The sequence below is a fragment of the Sarcophilus harrisii genome, chromosome 5, assembly GCF_902635505.1.
Source record: "Sarcophilus harrisii chromosome 5, mSarHar1.11, whole genome shotgun sequence".
Taxonomy (NCBI): domain Eukaryota; kingdom Metazoa; phylum Chordata; class Mammalia; order Dasyuromorphia; family Dasyuridae; genus Sarcophilus; species Sarcophilus harrisii.
Window position 1 is genome coordinate 216018588 of NC_045430.1, and position 25583 is coordinate 216044170.

Below are 25583 nucleotides of genomic sequence, written 5' to 3' on the forward strand. Positions count from 1 at the left end.
TCTAATGCTGTGCTATCATTTTTGGCTGCCATTCCATACTATTGACACAATAAGCTTGCAACACACTAAATCTGTCAATTTTTAAAAATCAGATTGTTATTTTGACACATTTTCCCCTCTATACTTGTAAAATAATTTTAACAGCTTTTGAGTTTTTTTCATATTTGTAGAGTAACATTTTGTTCTAGACCTTTGGCAACATTTTTATATTGATTCTATCACCTACATATTATCTATCCTTCCAACTTTTGCAATCTGATTATTTCATAAGCAAAGCTTTTATGCCTCCATTCAAGTCATTGAGAAAAATGGGTAAATATTTAGCAATTAGGGACTTAAGATTTTTGAAAACTCAGTTTCTATGGAATGATTCGTATAGAAAACAGATAGCAAGAGATGAAGGAAGTGATGGGTAGTAATAATCTAAAAATACTTTTTTCCCAAAAAATTCTTTTTAAGAACTCTGGAAATGAAGGAAGGATAAATCTCTAGAGCCTCTTAACAGAGGCTTGCTTCTCCTTCTCTCCCTCCCTCCAAAATCATAGTTATCATGGATTTGGAGCTGGAAAGGACCTCAAAGACCATCTAATCCATGACTATTCTTTAAATCTCAATTCAATTAGTACCATCATCTAGCCTAAGCCTCTTTACTCTAGTTGATGAATCTTTGTCATAAATGTTTTGCTAAATCAGTTTTATCTATAGTATTCCCTTGATTTATCATTCTAGTTACTCAATCAATTAAGAAAAATGAGATTTTCCTTGAATGACTTGTCCATAATGAACCCATGCTGTTTTTTAATAATCGTTATTTGCCTTTCTAAATATTCATAAACCATCCATTAGTTTAATAATATGTTGCAGAAATTTGGGCAGCTAGGTAGCACAAGTGGATAGAATATTAAACCTGGAGTGAGAAGACTCATCTTCATGCATTCAAATCTGGCCTTATTATATATATATATATATGTCCCTGGGCAAATCATTTAAACCTGTTTGCCTCAGTTTCCTCATTTGTAAGCTGGAGAATAAATGGCCAAACACTCCAATGTCTTTTCCAAGAAAGTCTCAAATTGGTTCATGAAGAGTCACAAAAAAACCCCAGAAATTTATTAGAAATTATAATCAAGCTCAGACTTTTGTGGTATTATGATTTCAGACTCTATTCTTTTTGTTATTGGGAAAATATTCATCCTTTTCTCTCATTCTATATGATTTTTCAAAGATCAATGAAAATAGGTTAGCAAGTTCTTTCTGCAGAGAGACAAATTATCAGGATTTTAGAACTCAGAGGCCTTCACCTTTGCCACCACCTCATAGCTATATCAGTACTTAATCTTCTCAGTCTTACACTAAACTTTGTAGCTGCTTAGAGCAATCACCTATAGGCTCTGTCTCCTGATGTGACTTTGTGCCTTGTAGGACTATCCTGTGTAGCAACACCACAGTTGCTGCTCTCTACAATTCCACATTTAATCTGTTTTGTGAAAAACAATTCTTTTTTTTTTAATTAAATCTTTTTAATTTTCAAAAGATATGCATGAATGATTTTTCCACATTAATCTTGCAAAACCTTGTGTTCCAATTCCCCCCTTCTCCCCACCCCTCCCCTAGATGGCAAGTAATCCAATATATGTTAAACATGGTAAAAATATACGTTAAATTCAATATATGTGTAAATATTTATACAATTACCTTGCTGCACAAGAAAAATCAGATCAAAAAGGGAAAAAATGAGAAAGAAAATAAAATGCAGGCAAACAACAACAAAAAGAGTGAAAATGTTATGCTGTGACCTACACTCAGTCCCCACATTCCTCTCTGTGGTATAGATGGCTCTCTTCACAAGATCATTGAGACTGGTCTGAATTATCTCATTGTTGAGAAGTGCCACATCCATCAGAATTGATCATTGTATAGTCTTGTTGTTGCCATTTACAATGATCTGCTGTTTCTGCTCATTTCACTCGGCATCAGTTCATGTAACTTTCTCCAAATCTCTCTGAACTCATCCTGCTGATTGTTTCTTACAAAACAATAATATTCCTTAACATTCATATACCACAATTTACCCAGCCATTCTCCAACTGATGGAAAGCCACTCAGTTTCCAATTTCTTGCCACTATACAAAGGGCTGCCACAAACATTTTTTTGTGTGCAACAATTCCTATTACTGTTGTATCTTCATTATTCTTCAATATACTTTTTTTGGACTTTGTGACAAATTCACTGAGGGTAACATATCCTCAGTGCCTTTGAGTTCTAAAATCCTGATAATTATTTTTTGTTCTAACATTCCCAGTCTGTTACTTATTCTTCTTGGTGGAGAAAAGAGAATTGAGAGTATCACTGTTATCATACTCCCATCTACTCCTGGCAATAAATCCCTTCCTACTTTCATCTTTTTTTTCTAGCAGAGGTAAACAAAAAAGAGCTTTTTGTTCTTCTCATTCATCACCAGCCATTTTCATTAATGATAACCATGATCCTAAGAAGAAAAATACTTTCCAAAAAGTTATCCAAAATTTCAATAAAAATAGAAGAGGATTTTGGGGAAGAAAAAGGGACAATAAAGGAAAAGGGAGGAATGTAAGTTGTAAAAAAGGGAAAAATATTGTAAGGATAGGCCTTTGTGGGAACAAGAGTAGAATATATATATATTTTTTCCTTTAAAGGAGTTAAATGGTTGTAGCATCATAGCAACATGGCTTTGTCCAACTCCATAATGAAATTATTAATGAGATTTGGTGGGGGGACATTCTGTTCTGTGAGGGAGAAAGAGTTCCTGTCATTACTTTACTTGCTGCTAATGTGTCCTAATGTCTTTGTGTAAGCAATGTTCACAGACCTACCTCAGGGAAGGCTGTAAATTGTAAAATTATTGTAGCAGGTTAGAGCCATTGGTTCTGTGCACATGGAAAGGCACGCTTCTGAAATCCATTTTAAATACTGTCTCTGATTTTGACTCTCAACAAAAAATAGAACTCATTTCTCTAATTATAAGAAAACATTTGGGGTGGACTTTTATTTAAGGCTTAAACACATTTTGTATATAACTGCTTCTGGGTTTTCTTGGTACAAAGACTGTTCTTAGGGTTTAACACTAAGCAGTTCTCCTGGGAAATTGCCAATGATGCAAAAAATTGATAATCGTCAAAACATCTTCCTTGCTTTTTGCCCTTTACCCTTTACTGTTATTCCATCATTTCAGTTGTATCTAATTCTGCATGACCTACTTGGATTTTTCTTGGCAAAGGTCCTGGAAAGATTTGCTATTTCCTTCTCATGTTCATTTTATAGTTGAAGAAACTGAGGGAAAGAGGATGAAGTGACTTGCTCAGAGTCACACAGCTAGTAAGTGTATGAGATCAGACTTGAATTTAGTTCTTCTTGACTCTAGACTCAGTCCTCTATCTACTGGAGCAGCTGGGTGGTGCAGTGGATAGGAGCATTGAACCTGGAGTCAGGAAGAGCTGAGTCCTACATTGCCCCAAACAGTGAAGTTACTGAGAAGTATACGGTATAGTCTCTGCTATCAAAGAGCTTATAACCAATTTGAAGTGACAAAACAGCTGGCTCCAACCTACTTTCTTGATATATACTATATACTTTCACATTCTGTATAGTTCAATTAAACTAACCTTTATGTTCCTCAAATAGTACGTTTTCTGCACCTTTTCCCATTTGTGGGCTTTTCACTGTCCATCCTTCATACTTGCAATGCATTCCCAATATAACTCTGCACTTTAAAAGCCCAGATTTCTTTGAAGACTCAGCTTTAAAATCATCTTCCATATGAAACTTTTTCTAGAGTCAGGATAGGTTCATCCTTTGTGTCACCATCACAGTTTGTCATTATCCATCAACACCCTGAATTTGCCCTCCCAATAATTCCCATTTAGGTGCTGGATCTCCATGAGTCTAGAATATATTTTATTTGAGACCAGTGGTAGGAAGGAAGGTGGATGCTGAGAGAGGTATACCAAAGCAACAGGAGTCTGTAGCTGTTGGTCAACAAGAAACTGACAAGTAATTATAAAGTTTTGAACTACAAAGGACTGATAGGTGAAGTACTGGGGTTATCATCACTTTAGGGAAGGATCGCATCCTCCAAAGAACACTCCAACACATATCTCCTGATCTCCTCAATGGCCAATGCCCTTCTTTACTAATCAGTTTGTACTGATTAGCTGGTTATTATTTGGCCCCTGAGTGAATGTAAATAGTGATAGTTTCTGTTTTGGCTAGAAACCCTAAGGGTTTCCCAGATTGATTTTTTTTTTTTAAACTAGGTAACAGAACTCATACTTTGTCTCATTTCTTATATTGCCTTAATCACTGAATGGGCATTTCCTCGATCAAATTAAGACCTGGTTAAAGGATATGAACAGACAATTTTCAGATGAAGAAATTAAAACCATTTCTAGTCATATGAAAAGTTTCTCTAAATCTCTATTGATGAGAGAAATGCAAATGAAGACAACTCCAGGGAATCACTACATATCCCTCGGATTGGCTAAGATAACAGGAAAAGACAATAAGGAATGTGGGAGAGCATGTGGGAAAACTGGGACACTAATACATTATTGGTGGAATTGTGAATGGATCCAGCCATTCTGAAGAACAATTTGGTACTATGCTCAAAAAGTTATCAAACTGTGCATACCCTTTGATCCAGCAGAGTCGTCACTGGATTTACATGTCAAAGAAGAAAGGGACCCTCATGTGCAAAAATGTTTGTGGCAGTCATTTTTGTAATGGCAAGAAACTGGAAACTGAGTGACTGCCCATCAATTGGAGAATGGCAGAATGGGTTATGATATATGAATGTTATGAAATATTATTGTTCTATAAGAAATGACCAGCAGGATTATTTCAAAGACGCCTGGAGAGATTTACATGAACTGATGCTAAATAAAATGAGCAGAACCAGATCATTATACACAGTAATAACAAGATTATACAATGATCAATTCTGATGATCTTTCCTACTCTTTGGACTCTTTCCAACAGTGAGAGATTGAGGTCAGTTCCAATGATCTTGGGTTAAGGGAGTCATCTACAGGATCACAACATAGCATTTTTACTCTTTTTGTTGTTATTTGCTTGCATTTTGTTTTCTTTCTCATTTTTTTCCTTTTTTATCTCATTAATTTTGTGCAGCAAGATAATTATATAAATATGTCTACATATATTGGATTTAACATAGATTTTAACATGTTTAACATATAAAAATAAAAATATTTTTAAAAAACCCAAAACTTTAAAAAGGTCAAGCTTCCTACTGCATTGAGGCCATCTCCAGTCATCTTGATCTATATTTTATCACTGGACCCAAATGGATTCAGAGGAGAAGGTGAACTTGATGACTTTGCACAGCCCTCCCTTAAATTTAATTCACTGACAAGTATGGTATCACCTTCCTGAGGTCATGATCTGCTTCAAGAACAAAGGACAAATAAGAACAATTTTAAATGCACTATATATACTAGTAACATGACTTACTATTGATATATATATATCATATAATTTATTATACATATCATTTATATTGTATTTTGTTTCTGTATATGTTGGATCCTCTGATAGAATATAAACTCTTTAAGGGATAGGGGTTACTTTTACTTTTAGCTGTACATCCCTGAGGCTCAGTAAAGTTGGCACAAAGTGGATGCTTAATAGATATTTGCCAATTGTTTGGACTGACATGGATAATGAAAAATAACAGTAACAGTCTCAATGTATAATAGAGAAAAAAAATACAAGTTAAAACTCATAGTAGTTGGGTGCCTCAGACCCTTACTAGCTGTGTGGTCCTGAATACATCACTTTAACCTTTCTAACTCAGTTTCTTTATCTGTAAAATAGGGATAATCATAGCACTTATAATCCAGAGTTGTAGTATAAAGCAAATGATATTTTATTTGTAAATCACTTTGCAAACCTTGAACATATATATATATATTTTCATGCTGGCTAACTTTTATGGCTGGAAGTGATTTCTATGGATTTTGGTGGCTGGTAAAGAAATGAAATTTAAGATGGGCCCAAATGTATGGGTCAAACTCAGTGGAGTGGAGGGGGAGAAATGTCAGGTTTAGACATTATATGAGGTACATATCATGAATGCAAGATTGAAGTATGGTTGAAAAAATGATTTTAAAGGAGTAATAATAGGATGGCCTTTAATAATAATCTATTTTTGTAGATTCAATGAGTTTAAATGTAGAACTAGACACAATGATATAAGATCATTATAAGTAGGAATATTTTTATTCTTTGTACTGGTATCCTCCAATACCTAGTAGAGTATCTGGCACATAACAGACACTTAATAAATGTTTGTTGATTAATTAATGTCCCTTCAGGAGAGTCTCTAGCTCTCAATCTATGATTCTGTAATGACTTGCAATTGACTGGGTGATTTCCAAGGCCTAGCCTTGTTAAATACTGAGAGATTCATCAGTAAATTGATAATGAATTCATTGGTAGCCCCTAAAACAAAGGAAAATACAAAGTAGCCTTGAGTCCTATGCAAATGAAGGAGCTGTCACAGTTGGTTTTTATCACTTATTCAAAGGTAATAAGAAACATCATTTCTTGAAACATTTGGTCATTTCATATTATAGTGCTTATAAGGAACATTTATAAAAAGATCACTATGCAGATTAATTGCTGAGGATGAAGGAGAAGAGAAATTGATAGTATTTTCCACATTAAATCAACATAAGGGTTCTCAGTGATTAGTGCAAGTGAGCATTGGGAAGGACAATGAAATATATATTGTAAAACATGTCTCAAGAATAAAAAGTTAAACAGGCATTGTGACTATTAGTCATAAGTACTATCTTCAAAAAAAGAAACCGATTCTATATATGAAGAAGCCAATATAACATTACAAAAAGTGAAACTCTATAATTGAATTTGTAGGGAATGACTGGTTACCGATTTAGGAGTCATTTTGAAATCAACTTTTCTATATCCTCAAACCATCAACTTGTCAGAGCAGAGATCAAAATCAATGTTAAATTAGAAGAAAGACTATAGAAAGAACAACATATGATATGAAATCTAGGTAACTAAATTATCCTAATTAATCTATAGACACACACAAAAAATGTTAAGTAGCTTAAAAAAATCTGGACATCCATATATGCTATCATCATTGTTTAAGGATGTTTAATTGATGCAGATTAACTGCTGTGATTAATGAATAATTTTAGGAAATTTTATTTCCCTGTTTGCAGAGATATGGCAACTAGAGAAATGCATCAACTTAGAATATAAGTACATATGTGAAATGTTAGAGAGGAGAATGGCAGCATATCTGGTTAATACCAAATATGTGGTCCTAAGAGGGTTTTTTTTTTTTTTAAATGAACAGCATAGTTTCTTTTTTTTTTATTTTATTTATTTATTTTTATTATAGCTTTTATATACAAAACATATGCATGGCTTATTTTTCAACATTGACCCTTGTAAAAACTTCTGTTCTGTTTCCCCTCCTTTCCTCCAACCCCTCCCCTAGATGGCAGGAAGTCCCATACATGTTAAAAATGTTAAAGTATATGTTAAATACAATATATATATATATATACATATTTATACAGTTATCTTGGTGCACAAGAAAGATCAGATTTAGAAAGAAGGTAAAAATAACCTGAGAGGAAAAAACAAAAATGCAAGCAAACAACAACAGAAAGAGTAGAAATGTTATGTTGTGGTTCATAGTCATTTACCAGTGCTCCTTCTCTGGGTATAGCTGCTTCTGTCCATCATTGATCAATTGGAACTGAATTAGATCTTCTCTTTGTTGAAGATATCCACTTCCATCAGAATACATCCTCATACAGTATCGTTGTTGAAGTATATAATGATCTCCTGGTTCTGCTCATTTCACTCAGCATCAGTTCATGTAAGTCTCTCCAAGCTTCTCTGTATTCATCTTGTTGGTCATTTCTTACAGAACAATAATATTCCATAACATTCATATTTTCAGCCATTCTCCAATTGGTGGGCATCCATTCAATTTCCAGTTTCTAGCCACTACAAACAGGACTGCCACAAACATTTTTGCACATATGGGTCCCTTTCCCTTCTTCAATATCTCTTTGGGATATAAGCCCAGTAGTAACACTGCTGGATCAAAGGGTGTGCACAGTTTGTAACTTTTTGGGCATTATTCCAAATTGCTCTCCAGAATGGTTTGATCCATTCACAACTGCACCAACAATGCATCAGTGTCCCAGTTTTCCCACATCCCCTCCAATATTTGTCATTATCTTTTCCTGCCATCTTAGCCAATGTGGCAGGTGTGTAGTGGTAACTCAGAGTTTTCTTAATTTCCATTTCTTTGATAATAATGATTTGGAACACCTTTTCATATGACTAGAAATAGTTTCTATTTCTTCATCCATAAATTGTCTGTTCATATTCTTTGACCATTTATCAATTAAAGAATGGCTTGATTTCTTATAAATTAGAGTCAATTCTCTATATATTTTGGAAATGAGGCCTTTATCAGAACCTTTAGCTGTCAAAATGTTTTCCCAATTTATTGCTTCCCTTCTAATTCTGTTTGCATTAGTTTTATTTGTACAAAAGCTTTTTATCTCAATATAATCGAAATTTTCTGTTTTGTGATCAATAATGACCTCTAGTTCTTCTTTGTCACAAATTCCTTCCTCCTCCACAAGTCTGAGAGGTAAACAATCCTATGTTCTTCTAATTTATTTATAATCTCATTCTTTTTGCCTAGATCATGAACCTATTTTGATCTTATCTTGGTGTATGTGTTAAGTATGGGTCAATGCCTAGTTTCTGCCATATTAATTTCCAATTTTCCCAGCAAGTTTTGTCAAATAATGAATTCTTATCCCAAAAGCTGGGGTCTTTGAGTTTGTCAAACACTAGATTGCTATAGTTATTGACTATTTTGTCCTGTGAACCTAACCTATTCCATTGACCAGCCAGTCATTTGGTACTTAACCAGTACCAAATGGTTTTGATGACTACTGTTTTATGATATAGTTTTAGATCAGGTACAGCTAGACCATCTTTATTTGATTTTTGATTTTTTTTTTCATTAATTCCCTTGAAATTCTCAACCTTTTGTTCTTCCATATGAATTTTGTTATTATTTTTTCTAGGTCATTAAAGTAGTTTCTTGGAAGTCTGATTGGCATAGCATTAAATAAATAGATTAGTTTAGGTAGTATTGTCATCTTTATTATATTCACTTAGCCTATCCAAGAGCACTTAATATTTTTCCAGTTGTTTAGGTCTGACTCTATTTGTGTGGAAAGTGTTTTGTAGTTTTGATTATATAGTTCCTGACTTTCCCTTGGCAGATAGCTTCTCAAACATTTTATCCCATTGACAATTATTTTAAATGGAATTTCTCTTTGTATCTTTTGTTGTTGGATTTTGTTAATGATGTATAAAAATGCTGATGATTTATGTGGCTTTATTTTGTATCCTGCAACTTTGCTAAAGTTGTGGATTATTTCTAATAGTTTTTTAGTAGAATCTCTGAGGTTTTCTAAGTATACCATTATATCACCTGCAAAGAATGATAATTTGGCTTCCTCATTACCTACTCTAAATCCTTTTTCATCTCTTATTGACAAAGCTAGTGTTTCTAATACAATATTGAATAGTAATGGTGATAGTGGGCAACCTTGTTTCACTCCTGACTTTTTTGGGAATGGTTCCAGTTTATCACCATTATATATGATGCATAATGATGGTTTTAAATAGATGCTACTATTTCAAGGAAAAGTCCATTTATTCTTATTCTCTCTAGTGGGTGTTGGATTTTATCAAATGCTTTTTCTGCATCTATTGAGATGTTCCTATGGTTTTTGTTAATTTGATTATTGATATAATTAATTATGCTAATAGTTTTCCTAATATTGAACCAGTCCTGCATTCCTGGTATAACTCCTACTTGATCATGGTGTATTATACTGGAGATGATTTTCTGTAATCTTTTTGCTAAGATTTTTGCATCGATGTTCAGTAGGGAGATTGGTTTATAATTTTCTTTCTCTGTTTTCATCTTACCTGGTTAGGTATCAGTACCATATCTGTGTCATAAAAGGAATTTAGTAGGATTCCTTCATTTTCTATTTTTTCAAATAGTTTATATAGCATTGGAGTTCATTTGACCAGCATAGTTTAAAAAAAAAAGTGTGAAATGGGGAAAAAAAATTATAGAGAGATTGGTGGGAGATCCAACCAGACCAGGCCAGCTGAGAATATTTAAGGATCAAACTGGAAGGAAAACTAAAATGGAAAAAATCTGCCAAAAGTATTATAAGAAACCATTTTCTATCAATGGCAGTAGAGCTACTGTATTTATATTTAACATCTCTGACCTTGGTGAGTTGAATAAGGAGGTAGAAAAAGGATGAAAAAAATTGATTAGACTGAATATACACAGAAGAGGTATATAATGGAGTTAATATAATTAAAATATATTATTATTTACTTATAAATAAGATATCTGAAAAAGGAAAGGATTACAAATATTTGCAAGAAATCAGATTATCACTTCCAAACAAAAGGCAATTGGAACATTAATTTTTTCCCAAAAAATTTATGTGAATGATCTATACCTGAAATAAGGTCATCCTTAATAAAAATGTGAAAAAGGGGTAATTTTTCATGGATGAGATTTTACTTCAGGCAGACCATATTTTTACCATCACACAACTGACTAAGTTGTTCAGAGGACATGAAATCCCATTTTATTTACTTTTTTTTTTTTTTTTTTTAGCAATACAAAAACCTTTGATTTGATAAAGAAAAAAAAATAAATCACCTTAGAAGCTCTCTTCTATCAATGTAGCTGCCATGCATATGTCAAAATCATATAAAATATTTTGAAAGATACAGTAGAGATAACTTTGTTTGATATCCCTTTGAGTAGGAATATAAAGTGAAGCAAAAAAACAAGTCCAGATCAGTGAAAAAAGAGGAGGAATTCCCACTAAATGGAAAGTTCTTCCAGATGTGTTCGCTTGTGAATGACATTGTGCTGATTGCATACAGTCCCAGAACACTACAGAGCTTCCTAAATGTAATACATAATCACTCATCAGTTTGGTCTAACTATTCACACAGGAAAAGTCAAGCTGATGAAGAATGCCTATTATCCAAATGTATTATGCATTTGGATAGACATATCATTGAACCCACTCCATAGATATATCTAGACAGACATTGCAAATGGACAATGAACTGTGCTCAGAATTAAATAAGAGAGAAAGACCACTTTCATTTGGTAAATTCTATAATCCCCATAATCACCTCATGCTTCTCCCTGAAAGAAAGGCTGATTTTTTAAAACATAAATATTCTTTTATTAATACTAATGGTAGTAAAACATGGAATATCACAGCTTAGAGACCCAAAGTTCCACAGTATTCAAATGGAGCAATGAAGAGAGGTTGTAAGCTGCAAGATGTTAATAACACTGATTAGTATAGGAAGACCCATGGGAAAGATATTATCAGAGAAGCATGTGGCCAGAGAAGGAGGAAAGCCAGTTGTGTATTAATAGCAAAGGATAACCAATACATAGATCATCAATATCCGTACAATGTCAAAGCAAAGTGACGAAAATGAATTAAGCTTTCTTATGTGCCAAATACTGTGCTAAGCACTAAATATACAAATATTAGTAAAAAGCTCAAAGTTACATTCTAATGGGGAAGGGATCAGAAAAGCAGTGGGGTAGAGAAAGGAGGGGGGGAGGGGAATGGGCAAAAAGAGCACATGTGTAGCAGCATGGTGTCAAAGCCCAAAAGATGGAAGGGGAAAGAAAGTTGGCTGGCTTAAAACTCTCCCCTAAATGCAGGCCCTGGGAAGAACTCACCAATGGGAAGAGGGAGGATACATGTGAGCACTTGGATAAAAGTGGAATTGGATTAGAAGGAGTGGATTGAGCCTTTGATAAGAGTATATACATTGATAAGTTCATAGATCTAAAGAAATATCTGAATATTTGTTTTATCATCCTAATAAACTTTAAATTTCATGAGGGCAAGGGCCTAGTTCTTATATAAAATGTGAGTAACCAATCCAGTTTTCTTCTCATAGAGGTCACTAAGTAAAATATTTATAGAGGGCAGCTAAGTGGTGCAGTAGTTGGATTTCTGGGCCTGGAATCAGGAAGAGCTGTATAACTGACCAAGTCACTTAAACTTCTCTCTTGTGAAATGTGGATAATATCCTCATCCCAGGTTGTTGTCAGGATCAAATGAGGTAATAGTTATAAAGTGCTTAACACAGCTCCTGACACATAGTAAACTTTTAAAAAACAATTATTCTCTTATACCCTTGATTGAATTTGATTCAATTTAACTGGAAAGTCCATGAATATTGAAGTTTACAGAATCTACTTCTACAGCTTTCAGTTTCAAGACTGAAATTCAAGGCCTGAGACAGGACTGACTCTCAAATCAGTTAAGAAATATTCTATTATATCCATCTCTAGAATTCCTCACCCTATATCTGATGGCTAGGGATCTAAAAGAAATTAGCTTTCTATTCTATCCCAGTCCTGGGAAGTTGGGTGTATAGTGGAGAGAGTACCAGGCCTGGCATTAGAAAAACTCATCTTCCTGATTTAAAATCTAGCCTCAGTAAGCCTGGGCAACTCACTTAACCCCCTTTGCCTCATTTTCCTCATCAGTAAAATGAGTTGGAGAAGGAAGTGGCAAAACATTGTAGTATCTTTGCAAAGAAAACTCCAAATGGGGTCACAAAGAGTCATACAGAACTGAAATAACTGACCAACAAAACTCCCAGTCCCTAATTAAGAATCTTCTTTAATGCCCCTAAATTTCAAGATCAACACGTCCCTCATTTATTTGGCACTTTGGCTTCTAGAAGCTCTTTGTCCATATCTCTATTTGATCAGTCTTCATTTCTGGTTGGTCTGCCTAAGGATACATTTTCTTAGCAGACATTGTAGTTGCCTCTGAGATGATATCTTCCACCTATTTCCCAAAGTTCATCTTGAGTGCTATAGCCTGGGTCACTGAACCTGACCAGTGATTCTCCTCTCTGAGCATGGGCTCTCTGCCAAAGTTGACCTTCCTTTTAGTTCCTGACCCTTTCTCTGTCTCTTTGGCCCTTTGCCTAGCTCATCCTTTACAGGTTAACCTGAGCTGACAAATTCATACTGGAAATAAAAGAACTAGATTTTATTCCCATTTTGATTTATAGTTATAAGGAGCTCTTGTGTAACTCTTTCTCCCTTCTCGTGCCGAATCATACTTGGAACCTGTCTAATATACCAATGACAGATCCAACTACTTGGAACATGGTTTTTTAGATAGAGAAACTGGGAAGTCAATAAATACTCTGAGCTCAGTCACTCACAAAGAGTGGGGAAGTCCTACAGTGACAATACAGTGCTAGTCGATTAATGGGAGAGTCACCAGTGGGCAAACCAATAGGGAACTAAGCACTTGGAATATTGAGCTAACTTCCTAAGAACTCAAGTTCATGTGAATTAAACATACTTATTTAATTTTAAATAATTGCAGATAAAATAATCCCATGCCATATACTGAACTCATCCTAAGGTTAAAAAAAAAATTGTAGAACTTATCTTCCAAATTGGAAGACTTACAATACAAGGAAGAAGTAGCTCATAGATGGCTAAAATACAAATAAAATCAGCATATGTTAATAACTAACACCTATATGAGCTGTCCTTCCTCCTCCTTAAGCCCCCACCCATATTTTAGTGCTGTTTTAAAGTTTGACAGCTTAAAACTGCAAGACTTTTGGATAATATATAGATAGCACTTTGAGGTTTGCAAAGAGGAATGAACCTAATCTATTTGTACAGTTCCTTGTAGAAATCACAAGTATGAATCACAAATATATAAATCAATTTAATAAGGGTTACTAATGATCATTCTACCTTACTTTCCTTCTAACTGCTAGGGTCTAATCCCAGATGATTGCATTCTATCTTCCATTAATCAAGGTTCTTTTCAATCCTCATTTCAACCATTATGCACTTGTATACAAATGTTTGGCAGAGGGAGAAGAGTATAAACAGTGGGATTTGCAACATCACCCTCCTGTCTCAGGAACTACACTTCCTGATAAGCCTTTTCTTTCTGCTCCTGAATAACTATAGAACAGAAAAAGATTTACAAAGATTTTTTTTTTTTATCAGAATGCATGGAATGGATAAAATATTCCCTCAATGATCATTTGTATAGAGTACAGTAATTATGCTTTTGATAGAAGGCATTACTTCACAAACAGAAAATATTTCTGGGCCTAGAAAGGATTCTGCTGTGAGATTCCAAATACTGGATAAAGCCTTTCTGTCCTTTTAGTCACTGGTCTTACCTTCTCCCCTGAGAATCTCCTCAGTCCTGTAAAAACCACATTCATCCATTATCGTCCATTATCAATTGGAAACATCCCAACCCCTTAGTGAGAAATTGGAAGGCACTAATGTCCACACAGATGCAAAGCTATTGACCATGAGCTGAGGATGTACAGCTTTTTCTTTTCCATGTGACTTGAATTCTTAATCAGATCATTATCAAATTAAAATAATTCTAAGACACTTGGAGAATTTCTTGAAGCCTTTTTTTTTTTCATCAGTGAACTGAGAGACACCAAATTATGCTGTCAAAATGCCATATTATCTCAAATTATCCAAATTAATTAATCTAACTCAGTCCTCAACTGTATTAATCATCTGGTTTAGCATTTTATTACAAAAAAGAACATGACTTTTTCCAGTTTACTATATCTAGATGATCTTTAATGGCAGGATTTTTTTTAAAAAAAGTTTATAATTTATAATCCAATCAAAATTTTAATTTATAATCCAATTTTTTGCTAGGATTTCCTAGCAGACACTTCAACAAAAATAACGTATAATTAAATTCAAGAGGTTTCCCATGAATGTTTTGTGTCAAATTCTTTCCACCTATCATCTTCTTCAGAATTCAAGAAGTACATGTTGTTTTTCAAAAGGTATCTGTGTCATAATTCTGGCAGGCACTTTCCTGTCTGATGGCTTCTTTCCTTCCTTTCTTTCCTGTTGTTTGTGGATGCAAGCCCTTGGGTAAGTACAACTGTGCAATGACACAAATACCACAATTTACTGGGGATTTAAGGTTGGCTAGTAAATGATGACAGTCTCCTTTTTGGATCACTGCTCTCCTTCCTATTTCTGTACTGAGCCCAGTATTGTTTTACTATAGTACATTTACTATGTTATGGCAGACCTACTCTTACTCATCTTTCCATGTGTATTGTTGCCAAACATAATAGACATCTTTTGGATATCACTTCAAATTCAGCATAACCAAATATTGGCCCCTCCTACCAAAGTAGTCTTTCCTACTGACTGCCCTACTTCTGTCAATGGAATCACCATCTTCTGAGCAACCTCTTTCTCTTGCCCCTCATTTTGGATATGTTTCCAAGTGCTAGTCCTTCAAACTTCAAAGTGTTTTTCATCCTTCCTCTCCATTTGATTTCCTCTGCCCTTAACCAATTCAGACTCTTAATACTTAAGACCTATTTCACTGCAACAGCATTCTCTTATGTTAATGACTCCATCTCTGCATTTCCTAGCTCTGATTTTTAGCTCTAGTGTTCAAAAGTCTTTAAATGGCTCTCTTTGCCTACAAAATAGCCTTCTTAACCTGTTCTTCCTCATCACTCACAATTCATCAGCAAAAAGGTATTAGATAGAAAACTGGCCTTCAAGACTGTAAAACCTGGTTTCAAGTTCTATTATTGACACATACTGGCTATGTTAGGTTGGACAAGTTTCTTAAGTTGTTGGTGCTCCAGTCATCTCTCTAAGATTATAATTGGCTGGCAGTTACTTATCTGAGTTTGACTAGGAGGAGTTGTATAACATAGAGTTCCTTACACTTAAGGAAATCACAAGTCTGAGAAGAAAAATGAGGTTAAATAAAAAATACAATAGGATCAGATCGCCAACATACTTCAGCCAAATTAGGTTACTTCCTGTCCTTTTCTTTTCCTATCTTCTTGACTTTTTCTCCTAATGTTCTTTATGCATGGAGACCACTTTGCCCACTTTTTAAACTCTGACCCATCATTTAACATGCAACTAAAATGTCAGTTTCTCTAGAGACATTTCCCTGAACCCAGATCAATGATCGATCAATAATGATCTACTTTTTAGATATCATATAGCACTTTGCATCTCTCATGAGGTGCACCTTATCATATTATAAAATACTTATTTGTGTCCCACTCCTCTTTCTGGATGGTAAGCTTCATGAAAATAAAGGTCATAATAACTAAAATCTCCAGCTCTTTCCATCTACGTCCTAGTAGAGTGTTCTTTAAATGGCAGACAAAATAAAAATTAGTTGAAGTAGAATCATATAATTATTGTTGAATCTGAGAATTGGAAAGGATTTTAGAGATCATTTATGTAATATAAGTCATTGTACTTGTATCTGAGAAGCAAGACAATGATGAAAATGCCCAAGAAAAGGATTTGGGAGTTACTTCAATGCTCCAAAAATTTAATTTTTTGTAAAGAGGCATATTTATCCCAGCACAGTTCTCATTTTCATTATTTATGATTTTTAAAGCACTCCTAGCTTATTGGACACTGCACAAAATGTGAAGATCCTGTTTCCCATCTCTGCAGTTTCTCATCTAAAAAAATATGTCGATAAAGAAAAGGTCTAAAATTTTTCCAAGGCTGCTAAAAGCCTTAGGAATTTAATTAATCCTCTAGTATTTAAAGTCTTTCCCAACTTAGTCTCTTCCTTTTTTCCCCATCTTATACTGTATGCTTCTCCACAGAAATCTGTTAACTTATCTCCTCAGTGTCTCTCACAAACAAAATTTTATCTCCCCAGTGTGCAGCACAGTACTTGGCCCACAGTGGGTGATGAATCTATGTTTACTGGTCACTGAGTGATTAGCTTTGTTTGTTTGTATTGACTATTCCCCAAATACATTCTCCTATCCTTTGTCTTAGCTTTCTTGTTTTCCTGAGGAATGAATTCAGTCCTGCCTTCAAGAGGAAGTCTTTCCTGATAATTGATTTGAATTTTACCATATTTAGTCCTTCCTCATGTGATTCTAATTTCTAATTTCATTAGATCAGTCTTATCTGTAAGGTGATTATTTGAATGTTTTCTCCCCCATTAAAATGTGAGTTCTTTGATAGTAGGGGAAGCCCTTTGCCTTTTTTGGTATCTCCAGTGCATAGTATGGTATTTGGACCATAGTAAATCAAATGTTTGCTGATTGGCTGAATTTAAGGCTATTATTGAATACTGGGAATATGGAAGAGAGCAATTCTTTATGGCTTTGTGGAATGTTCCCTGTAAATATCCCTCTCCCCTCCCAATTATTTGTTAAATTCCTACCTAGTTTTCAATATTCAAATAAAATGCATCTGTAGAGAGATTCACCTATTATGCTCCCTACTTGTCTGTCCCACACCCAAAGTAGAAACAAGCCTACCTTTTTCTGACTTTGAAGAACACATTTTTTTTATTCTATTTAATTTTGTGCCTATTGTTTTCCAATAGATTTAGTTCATTCACGGCAGAAAACCCCCTCATTGATTTCTGTATGCACCTAACACATAGTACTGCTTATTCCAATCCTATTAAAAGTTCTCTTGGCAAAGATATTGAAGTGATTTGCCATTTCTTTCTCTACCTTATTTTATGGTTGAGGAACTGGGGTAAACAGGGTTAGGTGACTTGCCAGAGTCACAAAGATAGTAAATGTCTGAAGATAGGTTTGAACTTACAAAGATGAGTCTTCCTGACTCCATGCACTGCACTCCATCCACTGCAAAACTTAGTTGCTCTATTATAGTGGAACAAAAGCTAAGAATTGTCATATAAGAAATAATAGGATTATAGACAAAGAATTGATAGGGATGTTAGAGACCATCTCCTCCAAATTTCTCTTTTTACAGTTAAAAAACATAAGGCCTAGAGGGAGTCACATAGATACATATCGTATATATAATAGAGTCAAGAGTTGAATTCAGCCTCTAAACTTGTTAATCTGACATTGCCATCAAAATCCTTGTCCTTCTGTGTATGACAGAGCACTAGTTTTGCAATCAGGAAAACCTGTGTTAATATCTCACTTCCTATATTCACCAGCTGAGTATTTCTGGGCAACATACCTAACCTTTTTATGCTTCTTATTCCTATTTTATAAAAAGCAAGGGTTGGACAAAAAAGGCCTTTCTAGCTATAATCTAAGAATTAAAGTGTCCTTTTTGGATTCCCTATCCATAAAGAGAGAGGGATAGGAGTTGAACATCTCTTGGCTCTATGATTCTAGGTTTACATGGGTTTAATAAATGTTTTTTTGTTGAATGTCCTAAGGAACTCTTGTGTAGGCTCATTTTCTTCAGCTGTCCACGCTCTTACCATTTTTTTACATGACACCAGCAAAGAAAATTGTTCCTATTTCTATTACAATTAGAGTTAACAATGCTGATGAGAATAGTTTGAATTCATTAAACACATGTTGTCTTAAAACAGTTCAAAGGGATTTATTTATTTGATTTTTTTTTTTTTTTTAAGTCTCTGCACTTCTGTATTTGGACCAGACGCGGAGAAAAAAAATGGAAAAGTACTGTGAGAATGGTTGATCCTGTGGTATTTCTGGCTTGTTTGGAAGCAGGAAGTACTTGCAAATTTAGAGCAAAACATGTTTATATGTTACTCTGTGTGTATCTATTGCTCTCTTGGAATTGGGAGTGTCTGAATAAAGAGCTGGTTGAATAGTGTCAGTCTGCAGCAGATTACCAAGTGCATTAAGCATCTCAACTGTTCAAGTAGCTACCACCCAAGCAAGGCATTCTGCTAATGCTTGGACAGTCAGGAGGGATACCACTCCCTCTCTTCCCTAGTTTGTTCTCCTCTCAGCCTTCCACTCTCCATGCTTGGGGAAGGCATTTCCGGAGGCAGTGAATTAGAAGTGGGACCTGCATTGCTTGGAAGGCTAAGATTTAGGAAAAAAAAAAAAAACTTCCACTGCTTCCCAAGATTGGTCTGTGCCAGATCACTGAGGACATCAGGAAGCATTTGAGGAGCTGAATTTAAATTAGCCTAGGGGAAGTCAACAGGACTGTGTTTGCAGAGTTTCAGCGTCCTAGAGGACATAAAATTGTTACATATAAAGCTATCCTAAGGAGGAAGAGAATGAAGACCTTTCTGTGCTCTGTTAATTTATGTCTTTTTTTTTTTCACATCAATTCAAAAATTATTTCCTTTAAGGAATATTTCCTGAAGAACTTCATGTTGTTTAGAGTACTACTTGCTTAACCATGTCCTTCCTCTACCAGCACTTGCTATACTGTTTATGCAATAAACTTATTACAATGCATCTCGCCTGTAGTAATGTTCTCTATATGTTGGTTCTATTCTTTTTGGCCTGTTATCTTCCCATACTTTCTTCTTGTATTTCTGTTTCCTTGTACCTTCCAATGCAGCAAAGAAACTAATCCAGAGCTGTGCACACAGAAAATACACAATAAACACAGGTATGCAATGATATTGCATTTTTGCAACATAATAATTTCATATTAACATAACGGTAATATTGGATGGCCCTGTGGCACAATGAAAAGAGAAGTGAGTTCTGTAGTAGTCAAAGAATCCAGGTTCAAATTTCTGCTTATTTCCTTAACTAACTTAGTTTCTTCAGCTCTAAAATAAAGTTTTTGAGTAGATGACCCCTGAAATCTCTTCTAGCATTAAATCTATGATGATATAATTCTCTGATCACCCTCGATTGGTCAGTCTTTTTCATCTCTCATAGTCAATCAGTTGACAACTTTTGTTGATTCTGCCTTGACAATATGCCCCACACCTCTCATCTTCTAACTAGTCACACAACCTTAGGTTAAACCCTAGCCAATTCATATCTTGACAATGGTAATAGCTTTCAATTTGCTCTGGAAATTCCTAAGCATATATTTTGTATTTAATGTTCTGTGCACATGTTTTCTATTCATTCAATAGAATGCAAGCCTCTTTGGGGCAGGGACTGTTTCGGTATGGCCTTCATATGTCCAGATTTTAGCATAGTATTTAGCAAGTTGGAGTTAATTGTTCCATTCAACTAAGCAGAACATTCATGTGGCTGAAACATAAAATGAATTCTGTTGCCTAGGAGAGAAAATGAGAAAATAAAAATCCGAAGTCATCTCTAAATTTACCAGATAAGTCTCCCAATTATTTTGAAGTTAAGGGTCACTTAGATTGACAGTCAATTCTGGATTACCTATTAGTATTAATGGAAGGAATAACTTAAGTCCACACACACAGACAAATCATTAAACTCATCGAATATTTCAATAAGTTTCCCCTTGTTTCTGTTTTTCTTAGCAAAACTTTTTACTTTAAAATTTTTTACAAATTACTCATGCAAATTTCACCTACTTTTTCTTTGCTTTCCTCTACTGTTGTTTGCTAAGTGGTGCTAGGACCTTGGATTTTGCTGGGCCACTAAATCAAACCTGACTATTAAAGAACTATACATATCTCTCTCCTACCTTTAGCTACTCATTTAACAGTTTCCGCAATTGTTTTAATGAAAATGATGGCACTTGTGCAGTCAACATTGCATTTTACCGTAGTCTACAAAAAACTCTCTATTTTGTGTGAGGCACTATTAGATACTAAGAAGGGAGGAGGAAGATACAGAGTCTAAGAAACTCTCCCTTATGAAGTATACAGTCTAGTAAGGAAATATCATAACAGTACAGATTACTACAATATATGATGGTATATAATTAGATCATTAGAAAATTTCTATTTTAAGTGATATGTGAAATGGAGTAAGTTAGAGAGGGAATTATTAATAAAAGTTCAGGGAAAAGGAAGATTGGATTTAGTCCTTAAAGGATTGATAAAAATTCAACAGAGAGGGAGAAAGGGAGGTATAGCAAACAGTGTGAACAAAAGGTACAGATATAGAAAAACGGAAGACTTTTTCTAGATCATAAAATGCATGGAAGAGAAAAACATATGTTGAATAGAAAAATATGTTGAATAATGGAAGTCCTTGTATATCAGGCAAAGGAATTCAAACCTATTCATTAGGCAATGGGAAATCTTGAATAGAAGAATAACACAACTTGATTTATGCAGTATTAGAATTCTGTAACTTTTGATGCATTCCTAAATGAATAGGAAATAGAAAAAAAAATTAGTGCTGAACACTTGACACAGATTATCACCACCAAAATCTACTCTGCTGTCTGTGGCTAAGTCTTTGGTTTGTTTATAATATGACTCATCACATGAGACTTATATAGATATCATCATAATTAATTATAATATATCATATGTAACAATTATGTGTCATACATATTAGAGAAGAACAGAGAAAAATTATGTGGAATTGGCATGATCCTCTTCATTCTCAAGGGGAACCGATTTGGAAGGGATTCTAATGAAAACTGATAATACTAATGAAATAAAAAGCCCATTTACCTCTAGGCTATTCTAGAAAAAAAGAAATTTCCTTGTCATAAAGAAAGAGGAATGATAGATGTTCTCAGAGCTCATGATAAACAAGTATAAAATGTTCAAAAATACTTTTGGAACAAGAAGACATTATTTTAGTGAGTGATAATTAAAGTTAAAAAACCTTTTAAATAGCTATGATCCTACCTAATATCTGTATTCTTTTGAATAAAAAGTTTTCAAAATATAGATGCTTAGTGCAAACAATCAAAATGTACTGAAACAAGATGATGCAAATATTATCTTTCATTCTGTCTATTACTAGTCTGGACCAAAAGATGCTTCTAGTAAGCATATAGAAAATGAGATTAGGTCCTGATTCATTTATGCAGTTACAAAACAGTTATTTGATTTATTTGTGTAATTATCCATAAAACATTATATGCAAAAATTAACAAGAACAAGAGATTTGTTCCAGAATTATGTCTTTCTGAGAGATTAAAAAAAGATAAAAAAACAAGATTAATAATAATAATACCTTCACAATACAAGTCAAATTTTAGAGACAAACAAAAACCTATAAAATATTACCAAAACATTGAGCTCATCACCCCCAAAGTAGCTATAAAAAAATAAACATTTCCTTGTCAAAAAAAAAAAAAAGGAGGAAGGGAGTTTCTAGATGTTTTCAGATCACATGATAAACAAGTTAAATATATCAGAAGTGCTTATGGAACAAAAAGAAAACATTGTGGAGCAACAGGAAAGAATGACATTAGATTACAGACTCATAGATTCATTCAGTGTAACTGATATTAACCTGTCTTTTGATGACATCTATGCAAGTCTAAGATCCAAGAGTAGAGCCAAAAGGCCTAAAAGTGTGAAAGTCATGTGACAAACTAATAATATGTCTGAAAAGAAGTTTTAAACTATGCAAATTTATTTATAAAAATAGAAGTTTATGTGAATGTTAGATAACCAAGTCAGAGACTTCAGAAAGTTACAGAAAAGGCTTCTTTAATGAATCTGTATTTGTCTATCAATGAAGATGACTCAAAGAAATTAGCAGAATTGTACAGCATTATCACTTTCAGACTATAATTTAACACCCATCAAAGAATTAATAAGATACAATCAAGATGTAACTTAGTATCACAAATTACAATTCCCTATACTGCAAATATAAACCCCAAAGCATTTTGAGACATCAACCAATAAGCTAAACCAAAATCAGAACATCATTGAAAAAAGTTAATTTTAATTTTAATTGATTGTTATTTAAGACCATTCTAAAAACTCATAGCTTTAGTAGTTTAAAGTTGCACTGAGACTTTTGGAATACTGTTTTATATCAAGACAAACAGGTATTAAATGATTTGTCTGTGGTATTATTTGTACTTAGTGTCAGAAAATAGCTTTTGAAACCAAGGCTTTTTTGATTACAAATCAGTGGTTTTTCTACTATACCACACAACCCACCTATTATCCATTATACCATACTACCTATATACCCTGACTATTCTCTCTTCATGAACTGAGGCACCTAGTAGTAGAATGGATAAAACTGAGCTTTGAGACAAAACATGAATTCAATCCAGTCTCAGATACTAAATAGTTGTGTAAGCATAGGCAAGTCACTTCATGCTTGCTTTAGTTTCCTCTGTTAAATTGGGGATAATAATGCCTATTTCTCAGGATTGTTGTGAGGATCAAATGAAATAATATATGTAAAGAACTTAACATAGGGCCTATGATACAACTGGCTTTATATAATTGTTTATTCCCTTCCCTTCTTTATAAGTATATAATGTAGTTTACATCCATTGTCCCACGCCCCACTTGAGGGTTTCTTGGCAAAGATACTGGAGTGTTTTGCTTTTCCTTCTCCAGCTCATTTTACAGATGAGAAAAGTGAGATAAACAGGGTTAAATGATTTGCTCAGATTCACCTTGCTAGTAAATGTCTGAGGCCAGATTTGAACTCAAGAAGATGAATTTCCCTGACACCTGGTCAGGTGATCAATCCACTGTATCATCTAGCTGCCCTGTTCTAAAGCCTTATTGTTTTTATTACATATAGATTCTACCTGGTTAATCATCATTCTTTCCTTCAGGTTGATTCTCTGTCATGCTTTTTTTTTTTTTTTGTCTTGGACTATTAATTTCACGTCATCTACATCCAGGTAGATCACTTAAATTCCATGTTTGTATCCCTAAGGTCTAACGTGTGAGTTTTTGACATGTTGTTGGAACCCAGGACACCACCTCAATCTCCTTCTGATCAATGATTTGCCTATGGGCAAACCATTTACTGGCTCTTCCATGAATTGTTTCCCTTCATTAGAGTATAACCTCTTAAAGGCAGGTACTATAGTGTATCTTTGTTTTCCCTTTATTTTATTTTGTTTTTTCTTTGCTTTTCCCTTTTTATTTATGTTTGATTGATGTTTTGTTTTTATATTAGAAATATTTACAGATAATTCCCACTCTGAGAGATCTCTTCTAACAAAGTAATAATATTAACTAGAATATAATACAGAAATCTCATTGAAGCATGATGAAGAGAACCATCTACATGCAGAGAGAGAACCATGGTAAAGAGGGTGAAATACTAGCATAGCATTCTCACTCTCTCTGTTATTATTTGCTTGCATTTTGTTTCTTTTTCTCAGTTTTTCTTTTTCTTCCTTGTTGATCTGATTTTTCTTGTGCAACCGGATGGCTGTGTGAATATGTATACACATTTTGGATCCGGCATGTATTTCAGCATATTTGGCATGTATTGGACTGTCTGCTAGGTGGGGAAGGCGATGGGGGAAAAAAGGGGGAAATTTGTGGCAGGAGGTTATGGGGTCAATGTTGAAAAATTACCCATGCATATGCTTTGTGAATAAAAAGCTTTAATGAAAAAAAAAAAAAAAAAGAAAGTACATGCAGCTTTACATATCTGTAGCTACCCCTACTTTGGCTTTTTAAAATTTGGATAAATCTAAATAAAACAGAAAAGAAAAACAAATTCCATGCAATAAGTACATATAGTCAAACAAAACATATGTCCTTGTGTGTATATATGTATGTGCATATGTTCATGCATGGGTGTATATCTTATCTAGATATGCAGACATAATTTTGCACATAATCTATCACCTTCTGTCCTCTGCAATCATGGATGGTCATTATGTTGCTTTTGATTGCTTACATATTTACATGTTTGTTGGATCTCAGGATTTACATTCAAGAATTTTGCCATCTTTCAAGAAACTTAACTCTGTAAGTATAGTAGAACGAACCATCCTGACAAATATCAGGCTAAAACTACAACTTTGCCCTATTTAAATCAATTGCCTGAACTTGTCTTAGAATAGAAGAGAGAATGGCATATTGTCAAAGCTATTATCCACAACTGCTCCTTTGCTTTTCCTAATTCAGCAGCCCTAGTTCCCTTATGATGGTACCAAATTATTTCCAAGAAGAAACTTATATCGGATGTGCTAGGGAATGCTGACTTCACCTGGTAGTTAAAGTAAGATGACAAGAAATGATTTGGAAAGCAAGAGAAAAAAAAAAAAAGGAAATCCCAGCTTTTCAGTGGCCTATTTAGGCCCCTTCATAACTAAGATAAATTTTTTTGGAAGCAGCATGAGGCTAACTGTTCCTCCTCAACTGTAAGTATGCCAAAAAAGAATCCTCTACTACTTAGAACTTAGAAGGAAGATAGTGAAGTGAATACTAGATCATTGAAAATAGAGATGGTATTAATTTGGCTGTTTAAAAAAAATAATATAACTAGCTAATTTTGTTTAGAAATTTTTTGGTTTTGTTCAGTTGTGTGTCCAAATATGAGAAAAAGAATCCTCTAAAATATCTCTGGCAATAATAAAACTGTAGCAGGTTCTTTTTGTTTTTAATAACTTTTTATTGACAGAAGTAATTTTTTTACTTACCCATGCCAGGGTAATTTTTTACATCATTATCTCTTGCACTCGTTTCTGTTCAGATTTTTCCCCTCCCTCCTCCCTCCACCCCCTCCCCCAGATGGCAAGCAGTCCTATACATGTTAAATAGGTTACAGTAGATCTTAGATA